We start from the raw sequence: 18,079 nt of genomic DNA on the forward strand, positions 1-18,079 counted from the left end.
AAATTTATTATTTTCTAGCCGATAGCTCCAAATCATTCCCATTGGATTGAAATCAAGGTGTCAGAAGGGCAGTTCCTTCTGGAACTTCTGAGGACAGAACCCGTTTCCTTGTCTTTTTCAGCTTTTCAAGTCCACCTTCAGTCTCTGGATCCTGACATATTCCTGGCATTACTCCAGCCTCTTGATTCATCATCACAACTTCTACTACTGACTTGGTTCATCCTGCCTCCTTTTCATAAAGACTCTGTGATCACATCTCTCCACCTAGATAATCCCAAATAATCCCTCCAACTCAAGGTCCTTAACTTGAAGGTTCTGCAAAGTTCCTTTCGGCTTGTAATGTAACATAATCACAGGTTCCAAGGCTTAGGACATGGACATCTTTGGGGAGCCATTATTCAGCCTACCACAATGGGTAACTCAGAGAGCTGCCATTTTTGATGGAACTCAGAGAATGAGAGGGCACTGAAAATGTGCAAACATCAGTACAAACTGCTCTGTCATTTCTGACATGTGATCCAGCAGACTCTTGCCTCAATGGTAAAGCTTTAAGAGTCTAATTTTTGAGGCATGAGAGGATATTCTCTATGAATTAAGAGGCAAGTTACTATACCTAGCAGCCACTATCCGTAAGATTCACAGTGATTATTGGACCTCTCTGAATTTTGGAAGCAGCATTTACCCGACTGCAATCCTCCTCAGACTTACTTGTTCAGTAACTCAGATTGAAGTGTAGCCCTAAGCAGGAGAGGCTTCTGAATAAGTCCTTAGTGTTATAAATCAAGGCCATGCTCTCTGCATCAAGCTATTTAAAAAACATCACTCCTGGTATACTACTGAAACTTAGGTGACATTGAGCATCTGATCATGAAACAGTAAATATTGATGTGCCTGGAGCTACCCATCCTTAACTAGGTGTTATCAAGTCTACAAAACATAAGTTTGGATAGGTGAAGAAGCAATCCACCATAAGATAGGAGTGACAGATTTTCAATTGAGGTCCAGATGGTCCAGATGGCATGAATAAGTTACTTTTACAGATGGCACCAATGATCTTGTCACCTACATCTGTTTCATTGATGTCTATCCTTTAATTTAAACCTATTTTCTCCCAGGTAGTTCCCAATGGCTAACTTAAAAAAGAAAAACAAAACAAAACAAAAAAACAGAGCGATTTGATTCAAAGATATATTCAAACAATCTATGGTTTCCTGGCTGAAAATGAAATGGCTGTCACATATAAACCCACATAGGAGTGGCCCTGAAATATAAACATAAGTGGAGAAAGTTGTAAGAATATGCTAGGATACTCATTTTGTATGGAGGAGATGGGACCTGAGTTGTAAAAACACACATGCTTCCTGTAGAGTAAAGGATGGCCTGAATAGTTTTTCAGGAACCTTGAAAAAAACAGCATTAGAAGATCACAAAAAATGAGTTGGAGAAGAGTCCTAAAGGAGAGCACACTAAGCATATGCATCCATGGAAGAAGAAGCTGTTATTCTGATAGGGAGAGAACTAATATTTAGTAAAGTACAGTGGTCTCATTTCTGGTGATCTTCCTGGGCCCTGTTTTAGATCTGAATATACATCTCTACAAGTGGGCTAAAGAACCTGTATTTTAAAATTTCTGCATCAAAGAATGGTCAGCTGATGCATGGCTCAGTGTTTGGAAACTCTGCCTTATGTAACGCAATTTATTGATCAGTTTTTATCCTAATTGCAATCTTCAGGATAGACTTTAATTGTAGATATTAATAGGTCTCCAGTTTCTTAACTCTGATAGTGAGAACTGTTAGCAGTACACTAGATGATGTTTGAATAATAGAAAGTAAACTGGGACTATTATCACTTAACTTGAGAAATGTACCTCTAGTAAAATAGGTGGGCATAAATGCATTAACAGCTTTATTAATTATCATTAACATAACATAAAATTCATCCATTTAATGAGTACAATTCAATGGAGTTTTAGTATATTCTGAAAGCTGTGCAACTATTACCATAATCTAATTTTAAAACATTCTAAATACGTCAGATATGCCTTAGCCAAAAGATAAAGTTTAATATAACCAGTTATAAATCATGGTGTTATTGTATAGCCCCCTGAGATGGGCACATCATCTCTGTGGTATCCTTCCCAATAATGCATAACTCAAAGCAGCCATGAGAAAACATCAGAAAAACACAAACTGGAATAAACTACAAAATAACTGGCCAGTTACTCTGCGAAGTTGTCTAAGTAATGAATGTAAGGAAAGACTGAAGAACTGTTACGACTGAATTCAATATGGGATCCTGGATTATCAGAGAGAAATAGAAATTAGTGGGGAAACGTATAAAATCTGAATTAGTTCTGTACTTCAGTTAATAATATTGCATTAAGGTTAATTTCTTAGCTTTGTTATATGTTCTTTGCTTATGTAAGACATTTTTTGTTGTTATTGTTGATATAAAGGAAGCTGAATGAAAGATATATTGGAACTTTTTGTACTATTTATTTAACAGTATTATTGAGGTAAGATTCACATGCCATTTAATTAAACCTTTTAAAGAGTGTAATATATGAGGGCTACACTTTCACCACATACCTACCAGCAGTTGTTATTGCTGTCTTTTTTATTTCAGCCATCCAAGTGAGTGTGGCATTTTATTGGGGTTTGGATTTGCATTTCCCTAATGACTAATGATGCTGAGCATCTCTTTATATGCTTACTGGCCAGTTGCATATCTTCTTTGGAGAAATGTCTATTCAAATCCTTCTTGCATTATTAAGTTGGGAGTTATTTATTGTCCTCTGTATATTATTCCCTTATCTACTATGTAATTTGCAAAATTTTTTTTCTGTCCTGTGTGTTATCTTTTCATCTTCTTGATGTCCATTGAATCACAAAAGTTTTAAATTTCAGTGAAGTTCAATTTATCTATTTTTTTCATTTGTTTCTTGTGGTTTTGGTGTGGAATCTAGGTAACCATTGCCTAATTAAAGGTCATTATGGATTATTCCTGTTTTCTTCTAAGAGTTTTATTGTTTTAACTATACATCTATAACCCATTTGGGGTTAATTTTTTCATATGATGTGATGTGGCTAATATCTTCAGTATATTTCAGTGTTGAATAGAGCTGATAAAAGTATGTATCTTTTTTTTTTTATTCCTCATGTTAGGAGGAAACTATTGGGCCTTCACTATTAAGTAAGATGTTAGCTACAGTTTTCTTGGAGACTCCCTTTACCAGATTGAGGAAATTCCCTTCTGTTGCTGGTCTATTTAATATTTTCATCATGGAAGGGTTTTGTGTTTTGTCAAATGCCTTTTCTGTGTCTATTTAGTTGATCATGTGGTTTTTGTCTTTTATTCTGTTAATATGGTATATTTTTGATTTTTGGAAGTCAGAAAACAGCTTCACATTTCTGAGATGAATCTCATTTTGTCATGGTGTATAATGCTTTTTATAAGATACTGGATTCAGTTGGTTAGTATTTATCTATATTTATAATGATTATTGCACTATAGTTTTATTTTCTTGTTCTGTAATTTTCTGGTTTTGTATAAGGGTAATGCTGGCCTCATCAAATTAGTTGGGAAATATCCCATCTTCTAATTTTGGAAGAGTTTATGAAGGATTGCTCTCAATTCTTTAAATATAATTTACCAAGCATTTGTGAAACCATCTGAGCCTGGGTTTTTTGAGAGAAATTAATTACTAATTCTGTCTTTTTAATTGCCGTAGGTATATACAGATTTTCTATTTTTTCTTATGTCAATTTTAATAGTTTTATTAGGCAGCATAATAGCCCCATAAAAATGTCCAAAAATGACCTGGCAAAAGGGAATTACAGATATGATTAAGTTGAGAGAATTTAGATGGGGAGATTTTCCTAGAATTATCCACGTGGGCCCAAGGTAATTACTAGAGTCTTTATTAGGGAAAAGAGACAAGAAAATCAGAAGAGATATGAAGATAGAGCCAGTAGTTATAATCAGAGAAAGACTGGAAGATGCTATGCTGCCAGCTTTAAAGATTATAGATAGTCTACTGGGTATGATTAATTTCCACATATTTGTGAGTTTTTCAAATTTTATTGTTATTGATCTCTAACTTAACTGTAGTAGGATTACATACTTTGTATAATTTCAATATTTTAAAATTTACTGAGGATATTTTTTTGGCCTAGAATGTTTTTTATCCTGGAGAAAATTTAATGTGTGTTTGAGAAGTTTATATGTATTTTATTTTATTGAGTGGGGTAGTCTATACGTCTGTTAGGTCTAGTTAGTTTATACTGTTGTTCAAGTCTTCTTTATATTATATGTGATTGCTCTATCAATTATTGAAAGTGGCATATTAAAGTATTTAACTATTGTTGAATTTTCTATTTTTTAACTTCAAATTTAGTTTTTCTGTATGTAATTTTCTCTATTGTCTGGTGCATATATGTTCAAATTATTATATCTTCCTAATGGATTGCCCCTTTTATCATTACATTTATTTTTGATCAGAAGTTATTTTTTGAACTTCTTTTCTGATGCTTTATCTCTTTTCTCTCCTGTGAAACTTCCATTATATGTCTGTTGACACACTTATCGGCATCCCACATTTCTTTGTCTTCATTTTGTGTGTGTGTCTCTCTCTGCCCTTCAAACTGAATAATCTATATTGATGTTTCTGCAAGTTTGCTTTTGTCAGCTCACATTTATTGCTGAGTCACTTTAGTAGTTTTTATTATTATCATTGTGCTTTTCAATTCCAAATTTCTATTTGGGTCTTTTTTATTAATTGCATCTCACTTTTTTTATTTCTTATTTCATGAGATATAATTATCATATTTTCCTTAAAGTTTTTAAACATTTAGTTCTTTGCATATATTTATAACCACTGGTTCAAAGTCTTTCTCTGATAAATCTAACATATGAGCTCCCTCAAAAATTTTCTGTATTGTCTGCTTTTTTTCCTATATGTGGATCAAAATCTCCTATTGCTTTTCATGTCTCATTTTAAAAAGTAAACATTTTAGATAATATATTGTAGCAATACTGAGACAAATAAATACTTTATCTTGACCTCCAAGCCTTGTTGTAGTTGTTTGCTTGTTTTTGAAGATAAAGTATACTATAATAATTCAAGGAAGCTTACAGTAATCCTTACTGTAGTCACTGAAAGAATAATATAAAAATGTATAACTAAAAACTAATTGTGGTGATTATCAGTTAATTCAAAAGTAAGTAATGGATGAGGACATGAGCAAAGAAATAATGGGACAAATAGAAAACATATAGTAACGTATGGTAGAATTAAGCTCAGTTATGTCAAGAATTGCATGAAATGTAAGTGTACTAAAATTATGAGTTAATTAGAGAGCCATTGAAAGAATTTGAACAGAGAATTGTTAACTGATAATTAGACACTGAAATAGGCATAGAATTTTCAGAAACCAGAACATAACAGACATATAAACATTAAAATGTTATGTAAAATTGTATCATAATTTTATAAAAATTATGTTTTTATTCTTTATTATAATACTTGCATACTATGTATAATGATTATATTTTGTTATTTTTATAATGTATGTTCTTATTTGTATACTATGTGTACATGCAAATATAATATACAAAATCTATTGAAAGGTGGTAAATTTATGATACTGGCAAATCAGTTGATATTAGATAACTGAAGAAAGAGTTGAAGAAAGTTAATTAAAGAGAATATTTCATATGTAATAAGGTGCCTGGTGTTCGTAATCTAGAGACAAATTTTGCAATGGTAGGCATTGGTTTAAAAGAAAATGGAGGTTCTATTGAGCTATTATAGTTATAATATAGTCTTATCCAAGTTGAAGCAGTGAGAAGAACAATTTTATCTTACCGAAAATTCAGCATCTCCTAGACTGGAAGGAGTTATATATTATTTTAAGTATCATATTATAGCATTTTTCATATAATAGACTCCTTCTTGACCTAGAATACTTAGCATTTACTTTCTTTAGCCTAACCTTTAGTGATCAATGATCAATCCTTTCTCTTACTGTACTTATTAAAACTCCTTTAGGATATGCATGTATAATAGAAAACCTTTTACAAAGAAGTTTCTCCATAATTGTGAATTTTAATTGCTTTCTTTTTAATTTATTTATTATTTTTTATTCCCATTACCCTTTTCTCTACCAAGGACCCAAACTTTTTCTGGCTCCATGATAACCTGTGTAGAGCAGCCTTCTTAGAAGATATGCATCCTAGTGTCATCCACAGGAGAGAGTGATAGCCAACAAACTCCATTTGCCCTCACTGTGAGTCAATCAGAGATGTCACAGTGACCCTAAAACCAGTAATTCCCTTCTGACATCAGTTCCTGACTCATGATGAATTCTAAAAATTCTGGCATGAAATGTCAGCCAAGTAATATAGCATTTTGGGGGCATAATGTTACAGTCTATTTTTCTTCCTCTATTGTGGTAAAATACACATAACAAAATCTACCATGTTAACTACTTTTAAGTATATGATTCAGTGGGATTAAATACATTCATACTATTGTGCCACCATTACCACAAAGTATCTCCAGAACTCTTTCATATTGTTAAATTAAAACTCTATACCCATTAAACAATAACTCCCCATTCTCTCTTTCCATCCAGCTCCTGGCAACCATCATTCTACTTTCTGTCTCTGATTTGGACTATTTTAGGTACCTTATATAAGTGGAATCATACAGTATTCTTTCTGAGACTGGCTTATTTCACTTAGCATAATGTCCTCAATTTTCATCCATCTTGTAGAATGTGTTATACATATGTAACATATGTAGCATTTTTAAGGCTGAATAATATTTCATTGTATGTATATGCAATATTTTGCTTATCCATTCATCCATTTATGGACACTTGGCTTGATTCCATTTTAGTTATTGTGAATAATGCTTCAATGCACCAGGGTGATAAATATCTCTAAAAGACCTTGCTTTCAATTAATTTTTGTGTATACCCATAAGTTAAATTGCTGGATCATGTGGTAACTTTATTTTTAATTTTCTGAGGAAACATCATATTATTCTCCATAGCAGCTGTACCATTTTAGATTCCCACTAACAGTATACAAGGATTCCAATTTTGCCACATTGTCACCAGCACTTATTATTTTCTGATTTTTGATACTAGCTGTTTTAATGGGTGTGAGTTATTGAAGTTTCAATTTGCATTTTTCTAATGATTAGTGATCTTTAATATCTTTCCATGTGTTTATTCGACATTTGTGTATCTTCTTTGGATATACAAATTCTATTTAATTCCTTTGACAATTTTTGATATTGGGTTGTTTGTTCTTGTTAAGTTTTATGAATTCTGTCTATATTTTGGATGTTAATCTCTTATAAGATATATTATTTGCAAATATTTTCTTCCACCATTTAGGTTGCTGTTTTACCCTGTTGATAGGGTTTCTAAGTGCACAAAATTCTAAAATTTTCATGAAGTCCAATTTGTCTCTTTTCCTTTGACTTGCTTCTGGCTTTGGTGTCATATCCAACAAATAATCACCAAATCTGATGTCACGAAGCTTTTGCCCTGTTTTCCTCTAAGATTTTTATAGTTCAAGCTTTTCCATTTAGATCTTTGATTCATTTGAGTCACTTTTTGTATGTAGTGTTAGGTAAGATCCAACCTCCCTCTTTTGGATTTGGATGTCCAGTTGTTCCAGCACCATTTGTTGAAAATATTGTATTTTTCCCATTGAATAGTCTTGGGACCCTTGACAAAAATCATTTGACCATATATATGAGGGTTTATTTCTGGGCTCTCTTATTCCATGATATTTATGTCTCTTTTTATGCCAGTTCCACACTGTTTTGATGACTGAAGCATTGTAGTAAGTTTTGAAGTCAGGAAGTGTGAGTCTCCCAGCTTTGTTATTCTTTTATCAATATTGTTTTGGTTATTTGGGCAGCCTTTAAGATTCCATATAAACGTTATGATGGATTTTTCTATTTCTTTTTTTTTTTATTTCACAAGCTGGAGTACATTTGTTTTACTTCAGATATTTACAGTAATTAAAGTACGAACCCGAGCACTGTCACAGTCAGGAGTAAGAGGAGTCACTTATTTCCTATCTTCATATTATGTATTTCAGGGTATGTGTATTTCTTTTTTTTAACTTTTTATTTTATATTAGAGTACAGTTGATTAACAATTGATTAACAAGTTGATTGACAGTTGATTAATTGATTAACAGTTGTTAATTGATTAACAGTTGATTAACAAGTTGTGTTAGTCTCAGGTGCACAGGATAGTGATTCAGTCTCACATACACGTATATCTATTCCCTTTCAAATTCTTTTAGTTTGTTATATAATATTGAGCAGAGTTCCCTGTGCTGTACAGTAGGTCCTTGCTGGTTATCCATTTCAAACACAGCAGTGTGTACATGACAATCCTAAACTCCCTAACTATACCTTCCCCCCACCATTCCCCACCACCACCACCGGTAACCATAAGTTCGTTCTCTAAGCCTGTGAGTCTGTTTCTGTTTTGTAAATAAGTTCATTTGTATCATCTCTTTTTAGATTCCACATATAAGTGATACTGTACAATATTTCTCTTTCTCTGACTTATTTCACTCAGTTTGACAATCTCTAGGTCCATTCATGTTGTTGCAACTGTCATTATTGCATTGTTTTTAATGGCTGAGTAATATCCCGTTGTATATATGTACCACATCTTTATCCATTCCTCTGTTGATGGCCATTTAGGTTGCTTCCATGTCTTGACTATTGTAAACAGTACTGCAATGAATACTGGGGTGAATGTATCCTTTAGACCATGTTTTTCCCTGGATATATGCCCAGGAGTGGGATTGCAGGATCATGTGGTAGCTCTAGTTTTAGTTTTTTAAGGAACCTCCATACTGTTCTCCATAGTGGCTGTAACAACTTATATTCCCACCAATAGTGTAGAAGGGGGGGGGTTCCCTTCTCTCCACACTCTCTTCAGCATTAATTGTGGATTTTTGTATGATAGCCATTTTGACTGGTGTGAGGTGATATCTCATTGTAGTTTTGATTTGCATTTCTCTAATAATTAGCAATGTTGAACATCTTTTCATGTGCCTCTTGGCCTTCTGTGTGTCTTCCTTGGAAAAATGTCTATTTAGATCTTCTGTCCATTTTTTGATTGGGTTTTTTGTTTTGATGACATTAAGCCACATAAGCTGTTTGTACATTTTGGAGACTAATCCCTTGGTGGTCACATCGTTTGCAAATATTTTATCCCATTCTGTGTGTTGTCTTTGTGTTTTTTATCGTTGCCTTTGCTATGCAAAAGCTTTTGAGTTTAATTAGGTGCCATTTTTGTTTTTATTTCCATTATTCTGGGAAACAGATTGAAAAAGATATTGCTGTGATTTATGTCAGACAGTGTTCTGCCTATGTTTTCCTCTAAGAGTTTTATAGTGTCTGGTTTCACATTTATGTCTTTAAACCATTTTGAGCTTATTTTTGTGTATGGTATTAAAGAATGATCTAATTTTATTTTTTTTACATGTAGCTGTCCAGTTTTCCCAGCACCATTTATTGAAGAGACTGTCTTTTCACCATTTTATAATCTTGCCTCCTTTGTCCTAGATTAATTTACCATAGGTGCATGGGTTTCTTTCTGAGGTTTCTATCCTGTTCCACTGATCTGTATTTCTATATTTGGGCCAGTATCACACTGTTTTGACGACTATAGCTTTGTAGTATAGTCTGAAGTCAGGGAGTCTGATTCCTCCATCTCTGTTTTTCTTTCTCAAGATTGCTTTGGGTATTTGGGGTCTTTTGTATCTCCATACAAATTTTAAGATTTTTTTGTTCGAGTTCTGTGAAAAATGCCATTGGTAATTTGATAGGGATTGCATTGAATCTGTTGATTGCCTTGGGTAGTATAGTCATTTTGACAATATTGATTCTTTTAATCCAACAACATGGTATATCTTTCCATCTATTTATATCATCTTCAATTTCTTTCATCAGCACCTTATAGTTTTCAGAGCACAGGTCTTTTGTCTCCTTAAGTAGGTTTATTCCTGGGTATTTTATTCTTTATGATGTGATGGTAAATGGGATTGTTTCTTGAATTTCTCTTTCTGATCTCTCATTGTTAGTTTATAGAAATGCCACAGGTTTCTGTGTATTAATTTTGTATCCTGCTACTTTACCAAATTCATTGATTAGCTGTAGTAGTTTTCTGGTAGCATCTTCTGGATTTTCTCTGTATAGTATCATGTCATCTGCAAACAGTGACAGTTTAACTTCTTCTTTTCCAATTTGTATTCATTTTATTTCTTTTTCTTTTCTGATTGCCATAGCTAGGAATTCCAAAACTACATTGAATAAAAGTGGCAAGAGTGGACATCCTTGTCTTGTTCCTGATCTTAGAGAAAATGCTTTCAGCTTTTTGGTATTGAGTATGATGTTAGCTGTAGGTTTTGTCCTATATGGCCTTTATTATGTTGAGGTATGTTCTCTCTATGCCCACTTTCTGCAGAGTTTTTATCATAAATAGGTGCTGAATTTTGCCAAAAGCTTTTTCTGTATCTATTGAGATGATCATATAGTTTTTATTCTTCAATTTGTTGATGCGGTGTATCACACTGATACACCACTGATTGATTTACAGATACTGAAAAATCCTTGCATCCCTGTGATAAACCCCACTTGATCATGGTGTATGATCCTTTTAATATATTGTTGGATTTGGGTTGTTAGTATTTTGTGGAGGATTTTGCGTCTATGTTCGTCAGTGATATTGGCCTGTAGTTTACTTTTTTTTGTGGTACCTTTATCTGGTTTTGGTATCAGGGTGATGGTGGCCTCATAGAATGAGTTTGGGAGTTTTTCTATGTTTGCACAAAATGTCATTGGGATTTTGTTAGGGATTGTATTGAATATATAGATTGCCTTGAATAGTATTGAATATATAGATTGCCTTGAATAGTATTGACATCTTAACAATGTTAAGTCTTCCCGTCTGTGAACATGAGATGTGTTTCCATTTTTTAATGGTTTCTTTCAGCAATGTTTTCTATTTTTCATTGCACAAGACTTTCACGTCCTTGGTTAGTTTCTAAGTATTTTACTCTTTTTAATGATATTGTAAACGAAATTGCTTTCTTAATTTTCTTTTAGGATTATTCATTATTAGTGTATAAAACTGCCTTTTTTTTGCTTGTTTACTTTTATCCTGTTATTTTGCTGAATTGATTTATTCTAGCAATTTTTTTGTGTGTGGATTCTTTAAGATTTTCTACGTGTAAGAGAACAGAATCTGTGAAGAGATAATTTTACATCTTCCTTTCGAATTTAGATGACTTTTATTTCTTTTTCTTCACTAACTGAGTTGGCTACATCTTTTAGTACCATGTTGAATAGAAGTGTGAAAGTGGGCATCCTTGCTTTGTACCTGATCTTACAGGAAAAGATGTGTCTTTCACTACTGAACATAATGTTTGCTATGGGTTTTTCATATATGGTTTTTATTATGTTGAGATAGTTTCCCTCTAGTCCTAGTTTCTCGAGTGTAAATTTACTTCTTCATTTTATTTTTCGCCATATGTCTTATAGCTTTTGTGTCTCTCATTTCTTGTCTTATTATCTTCTTTTGAGTTTAGTTGATTTTTTTGTAGTGAAATGTTTAAATTCCTTTATCATTTCCTTTTGTGTATGTTCTATAACTGTTTTCTTTGTCGTTACTGTGGGAATTACATTTAACATCCTAAAGTTATAACACTCTAATTTGAATTTACACCACCTTAACCCAGTAACATACAAAAATTATGCTCTTTTATAGCTTCATCCCTGGTCCTTTCAGTTGTTGATGTCATAAAATGTGTGCCCAAAAACATCAACTAATAATTCTTTTATATAAATTAGTCTCTTGAATTATGTAGAAAATAAAATGTGGAATTACAAATCAAAATTAGAATACTACCAGCTTTTAGACTAGTAATTGTTGTTTTTTAAAAAAAGTACTAGTTTTTAACCACGTAGAAAACAAAAAGTGGAACTACAAACTGTTGTTGCAATAATACTAGCTTTTATAATTGTCCATGTATTTACCTTAACTGAGGTCTTCATTTCTTCAAACACTTTTGAGTTCCTGTCTAGTGTCCTTTCATTTCAACTTGCAAAGCTCCCTTTAGCATTTCTTACAGAGCAGGTCCAATAGTAACAAGTTCCCTAAACTTTTGCTTATCTGGGAATGTCTTTATTTCTACCTCACTTTTGAAGAAAAGTTTTGCTGGATATAGGACTCTTTATTAGCAGGTTTTTTTTTTTTCTTTTAGAACTTTGAATGTATCTGCTCACTGCCTTTTAACCTCCAAAGTTTCTGATGAGAACTCTACTCATAATCTTATTGAAGACCCCTTGTATGTGATGAGTCATTTCTCTTTTGCTACTTTCAAGAGTCTCTATGTATCTGTGACTTTTTTTTTTTTTTTTTGTATCTGTGACTTTTGAAAGTTTTATTATAATGTGTCTTGAAGTGAGTCTCTTTGAATTTATTCTACTTGGAGTTTGTTCAGCTTCTTAGATGTTTATATTCATGTCTTCCATTAAATTTGAGAGATCTTCAGCCATTATCTATCAAATATTCTCTCTAACCTTTCCTTTCTTTTCCTTCTGGGACTCTCACTATATGCTTAATGGTGTCTCATAGTTTCCTTAGGCTCTGCTCATGTTTCTTCAATCTTTTTATTTTCCCACTCTTCAGATTCAGTAATTTCCATTACTTATCTTTAATTTGATGACTCTTTCTTCACCTTCCTTATATCTACCTTTAAATTCCTTTAGTAATTTCTCATTTCAATTGTACTTTTCAGCTTCAGAATTTCCTTTTGGTTTCTTTATAGGTTTTCTCTTCACTGATATTTTTACCTTTTTCCTACATTATTTTCTTGAGTTATTCCACATCTTTTAGTTCTTCAAGCATCTGTAAGAGTGTTATTTTAAAGTCTTTGTGTAGCACATCTGCTGCCAGGTCTTTTTAAAAAGTTTTTATTTTATATTGGATTATAGTTGAATAACAATGTTGTGTTAGTTTTGGGTGTACAGAAAGTTGATTCAGTTATACATATACAAGCTATTCTTTTTCAAATTCTTTTCCCATTTAGGTTGTTACAGAATATTGAGCAGAGTTCCCTGTGCTATACAGTAGGTCTCTGTTGGTTATCTATTTTAAATATAGTAGTGTGTATATGTCAATCCCAGTCTCCCAATTTATTCCTCTCCCCACATTTCCCCTTTGGTAACAGTAAATTTGTTTTTGAAGTCTGTGAGTCTGTTTCTGTTTTGTAAATAAGTTCATTTGTATCATTTTTTTTTAGATTCTGCATATAAATGATATCATATGATATTTGGCTTTCTCTGTCTGACTTACTTAACTTAGTATGGTAACTCCAGGTCCATCCATGTTGCTGCAAATGGCATTATTTCATTCTTTTTAATGGCTGAGTGATATTCCATTGTATATATGTACCACATCTTTATCCATTTATCTGTTGATGGACATTTACGTCGCTTCCATGTCTTGGCTATTGTAAACAGTGCAATGAAGAATCAGTATTGTTAAAATGACTGTTCTACCCCAGGTAATCTACAGATTTAATGCAATCCCTATCAAATTACCAATCGCATTTTTCTCAGAACTAGATCAAAAATATCAGTTCTGGGCTTCCCTGGTGGCGCAGTGGTTGAGAGTCCGCCTGCCGATGCAGGGGACGTGGGTTCGTGCCCCGGTCTGGGAAGATCCCACATGCCACGGAGCGGCTGGGCCCGTGAGCCATGGCCGCTGAGCCTGCGCGTCCGGAGCCTGTGCTCCGCAATGGGAGAGGCCACAACAGTGAGAAACCCGCGTACCCCCCCCCCAAAAAAAAAAAATCAGTTCTTTTTCAAGTATAGTTTTTGTTGATTATTTTTCCTTTTGAATGGACCATGTTATCCTGTTTCTTTGTATGCCCTGTGATTTTTTTGTTGAAAATTGAACAGTTGACCCTAAAAACATGATAACACTTGAAATCATATTCTCCCTGGTTCCCAAGTTTTGCTGAGTTTTTGTTGTTATTGCTGCTGTTTTAGTTTATTGTTTTTGTTTTTTTGAGTGTTAGAGGCTGGCTCTTTGGCAAGGATCAACCTGAACTATAAACTTATGGTCTTCTCAGCTGTTTTCTGAAACGTTACCTTTCCCTGGGCATGTACAGTAACTTTATAATTTCCCCCATATATGTAATTGCTTTTGAATGCCCTTGTCATTAATGTCTGTCTCCCAGAAGAGGGAAAATAATGAAGATGGGGGAAAAGGGTCCCTTTAAAACCCCTGGAAGTCACTTTAGTTAGCAAAAAAAGTGGGCTTGCAACAACAGGGGGAGGTACAAGAACAGTGGTCACACAATTCTTAGTCTGCACTTCTGAGACCAGAAGCAGCAATGAGTGAGCAGAGCACAGATCTCTGATATTTGGAGGACAAGCCCTTTTGCCCACTCTGGCTCCACAAGCTGTGCACAAGCTGCTCCAGGAAAAAGTACACAACCACCTTCCACAGGACTGGGTGGTGGGGGATGGGGAGGCTGGATATCTGCTGCCAAGCTAAGAACTGAAATTAACCTGAATTTACCTTTTAAGCCAGTGGTCCCCAACCTCTTTGGAACCCGGGACTAGTTTTGTGGAAGACAATTTTTCCACAGACCAGAGGAGGGGGTGGGATCGTTCAGGTGGTAATGCAAGTGATGGGGAGCAGATGAAACTTCGCTGGCTCGCCCGCCACTCACCTTCTGCTGCACAGCCTGTCTCCTAACAGACTGTGGACCGGTGCTGGTCCATGGCCCAGCGGTTGGGGATCCCTGTTCTAAGCCTTCCCCTGGAAGTTGCAAGCTTTTAATAGACTCCAGAGTTCCAAAATATTTACATCAGACAGAGTCTGCCAGTGCAATTATTGCCTAGGTGGGAGACAAAGCCCTTGTACTTCCTACTCCACCATCTTCCCAGAATTTTAAAGTCTGTCTTTCGTAAATCAACATCAGGATTTGCCAAGGAGTCTACATTTATGATCTTAGTACTATTCACTCCCAGAAGAGAATTTAAAACAGAACAGGGAAACAAGAACTTCCTTCTTTGGATTAAGGTGGAAGCTGACTGCTAATATCACTGGTAAAGATTCTTTGACCTAACAGACTTTGTTAAGTTGCTTAGAGGCCAGAAGTTGCCTACCTCATCTTTATTCTCTCTAGCATTCAAATACCTTTCTCCTTGTTTTCCTTGATAGTTGACTTGCTTTGAATTTTCCCTGTCTTGTTCTATGATATTTACCGAAACTTTTCAATTTACCTGAAGAACATGTCCTGGATTATCCTAGCTGCTTCTGAGGGGTTTTATATCCTATTACCTATATATTGGAGTAGCATATTGAGTGGGTAGAATTTGGTTGACTCTTGACTCAGTGACAGTGGCTATTAAAGGATTATCTTTAAGTGATTTGAATGTTTCAAATTAGAAATTGAAATTACATGTTGGCACTATTTCTTTTTAAATTGTTGTTAAAGAAACAATTATTGCTTAAAAGTATTTTAGTAATTATTTGCTCATTCATTTGCTAAAAACATTGATAAAGAAATACTATGTATAGGACACACTTTGCAGGAGACAAAAATGAGTAATGCCTAATCCTTGCTCTTGGGTTGATTATTCAAGTTACCTTCTAGTTGATGGATTATGCTAGAGACTTGATGTCAACTATTGATAAAATGTGATAATCAGTGCTGTGTGTATGTATGCATGTGTGTGTGTGTGTGTGTGTATTACTTAGCAGTTTATTATTTTCATAGAGATTCTTATTAGGCCTGAGAATGGATAACAACTTGCTTTTGGATCAAAATAAATGCTCTCCTCATTGGATTTGGTGCAGTCATGAAAGTGGAAATGATCTTCCCACTGCTATAGAGATCTAATTCAGTAAATTAGAAATTATTTCTCTCAAAAATTTACTATCAAATAGGGTGAAGTACTACCAGGTAGTGACTTTTTAATAACCTGTGCTTTGAAAGCATATTTATAGTATGACATGGTGATTATAGACTATTAGGGTGATTTTTCACTTATATTTTTCTTACAAAACATGTCGGCATAAGCACAAAAGAAATAAATTATAAAGAAATTGTCTCAAAAGTAACCAAAATTATAAATTATAGTTCTAGTTTATCCTTCACTCACCTACGAAATTTATCAAAAGCCTCCTATTCATGAACCTTTCTTCTGTGCCAAGAAAAAAATAGAAAAGACAAGGGATGGAGACTATATCTTAGCTACTTAAAATAACAATGCACTAGGATTGATAAAAGTGGTACACACACACACACACACACACACACACACACGCAATGGAAAGGAATGCAGTTAAAAGTAAATGCCATCAATATGGTTCAGACAGTAGTTGTTAAAAGAATTCAAATGAGGATAAGATCCTTAAATGTCATCAATTTATCCAAATCCTTTATTTCCAGTCCTTAATTAGGGTACTCTTTTGTACTCACTCTATTTTTCTTAAAGTGAAAAATAACTCCTTCCCAGGACTTGTTCAGGGCTTCCTGGTGTCATAAAATGCATGTAAGTGAATTTTCTCATCTGTCAAGGGCTTCCTTCCTTTAGAGAGAGGTTTTTTCTCCTTCTGAATGTTCCCAGTTTAATCAGGGAAGCTTTGAATTACCATCTATAGTTAAGTTTCTTCCTTGATTTTTTTCTCCATTCATGGAAACAACTTAGATTTGAATTATACAGTTCATTTTATAAAAATTGAATTACCTCTTTTGGTGTATTTTCTAGATGAGAAATAAAGATAACTGATGCACCCTTGCTCTCATTAGCTTTTAAATATTTTCTTTAACCTTGATTTATTGTAAGAATGAAATATACATTTTATGATCCCTTAGTATGCTAGATGCTCAGTATGCTTTTTATTTATTTAATATTATATTGATTTTAATATGGTATAATAAAATATTTAATTTTTAGTTTGAACAAATTAATATCAACTTTTAAAAACATAGAGTTATATTTTAAAGAGCAAAATAAAGTGTTTTTCTCATCTCATTTCTACACTCTGAGATATCTAGCCAAATGAAGCTAATTTTATTCTTAAATGATGATGAACTTAGCACATTATTAGCACTGGTTATAAATTTCCCCTATGGATTTAACAAGTTAAACAGTTGATCAAACCTTTTTTTTTCCTATACAGCATTTGGGTTTCTATCAAGCAGAATAATTTCAGATATACTTAGTGTAACACTTCTCGGGATAAATGGGGTAAAATAAGGAAAATAACATCTATTGAACACTTAGCACCTACCACATACTACAGTCATCACTGTATTGGTTAGAATGTTTTGTTTGTAAATTACAGCAAATAACAAATTGTACTTAAAATAAAGGAACATTTATTATCTCCATAACAAAACTTCTAGAGTTATTGTGGTTCCAGCAATGGTTAATCAGATGAGCGGTGATAACAGGTAGAACTCCAGCATCTTTCTGCCATTTTCAGTTTGATTTTATCCATAAGCTTATAACAAGATGGCTGCCGTATCCCCCAGCATTATATCCAGACATTAAAACATATTTGGAAAGAGAATATGTTTTCATCATGAAAGAGTTTCACTTTTAGGGAGGAAGAAACTCTTCCCATAACTCCTGTGCCTGTCATATGTTCTGTCTAGAATTGGATCATACACTTTGGCCTAGAACAGTCACTGGCCAGCAAAATGGGAGTACCATGATTGGATTAGACCAATTAAGAGCAATCCTTGATGCTAGAATAAGGATTCACTCCCCCAAAGCCTATTGCCTTGTGGAGAAGTATGGATATCTTTATAGTTTTGGGCTTTGATGAAAGGAGGAATATGTAAAGGATGGAAAATGTGCTGTAGAACTTTGCACATTTCTACAGAAATGTGCTGTAGAAATTTGCAGTACCATCTGTTCCTTCATCTATTCTCCCTAAGGACTCTAAAATGTAGTTTGTTTACAAAATAGAAACTGAGACCTGGAGAGATTTCCCCCAGA

This window comes from Globicephala melas, chromosome 5 (genome assembly GCF_963455315.2).
Source record: "Globicephala melas chromosome 5, mGloMel1.2, whole genome shotgun sequence".
NCBI lineage: Eukaryota > Metazoa > Chordata > Mammalia > Artiodactyla > Delphinidae > Globicephala > Globicephala melas.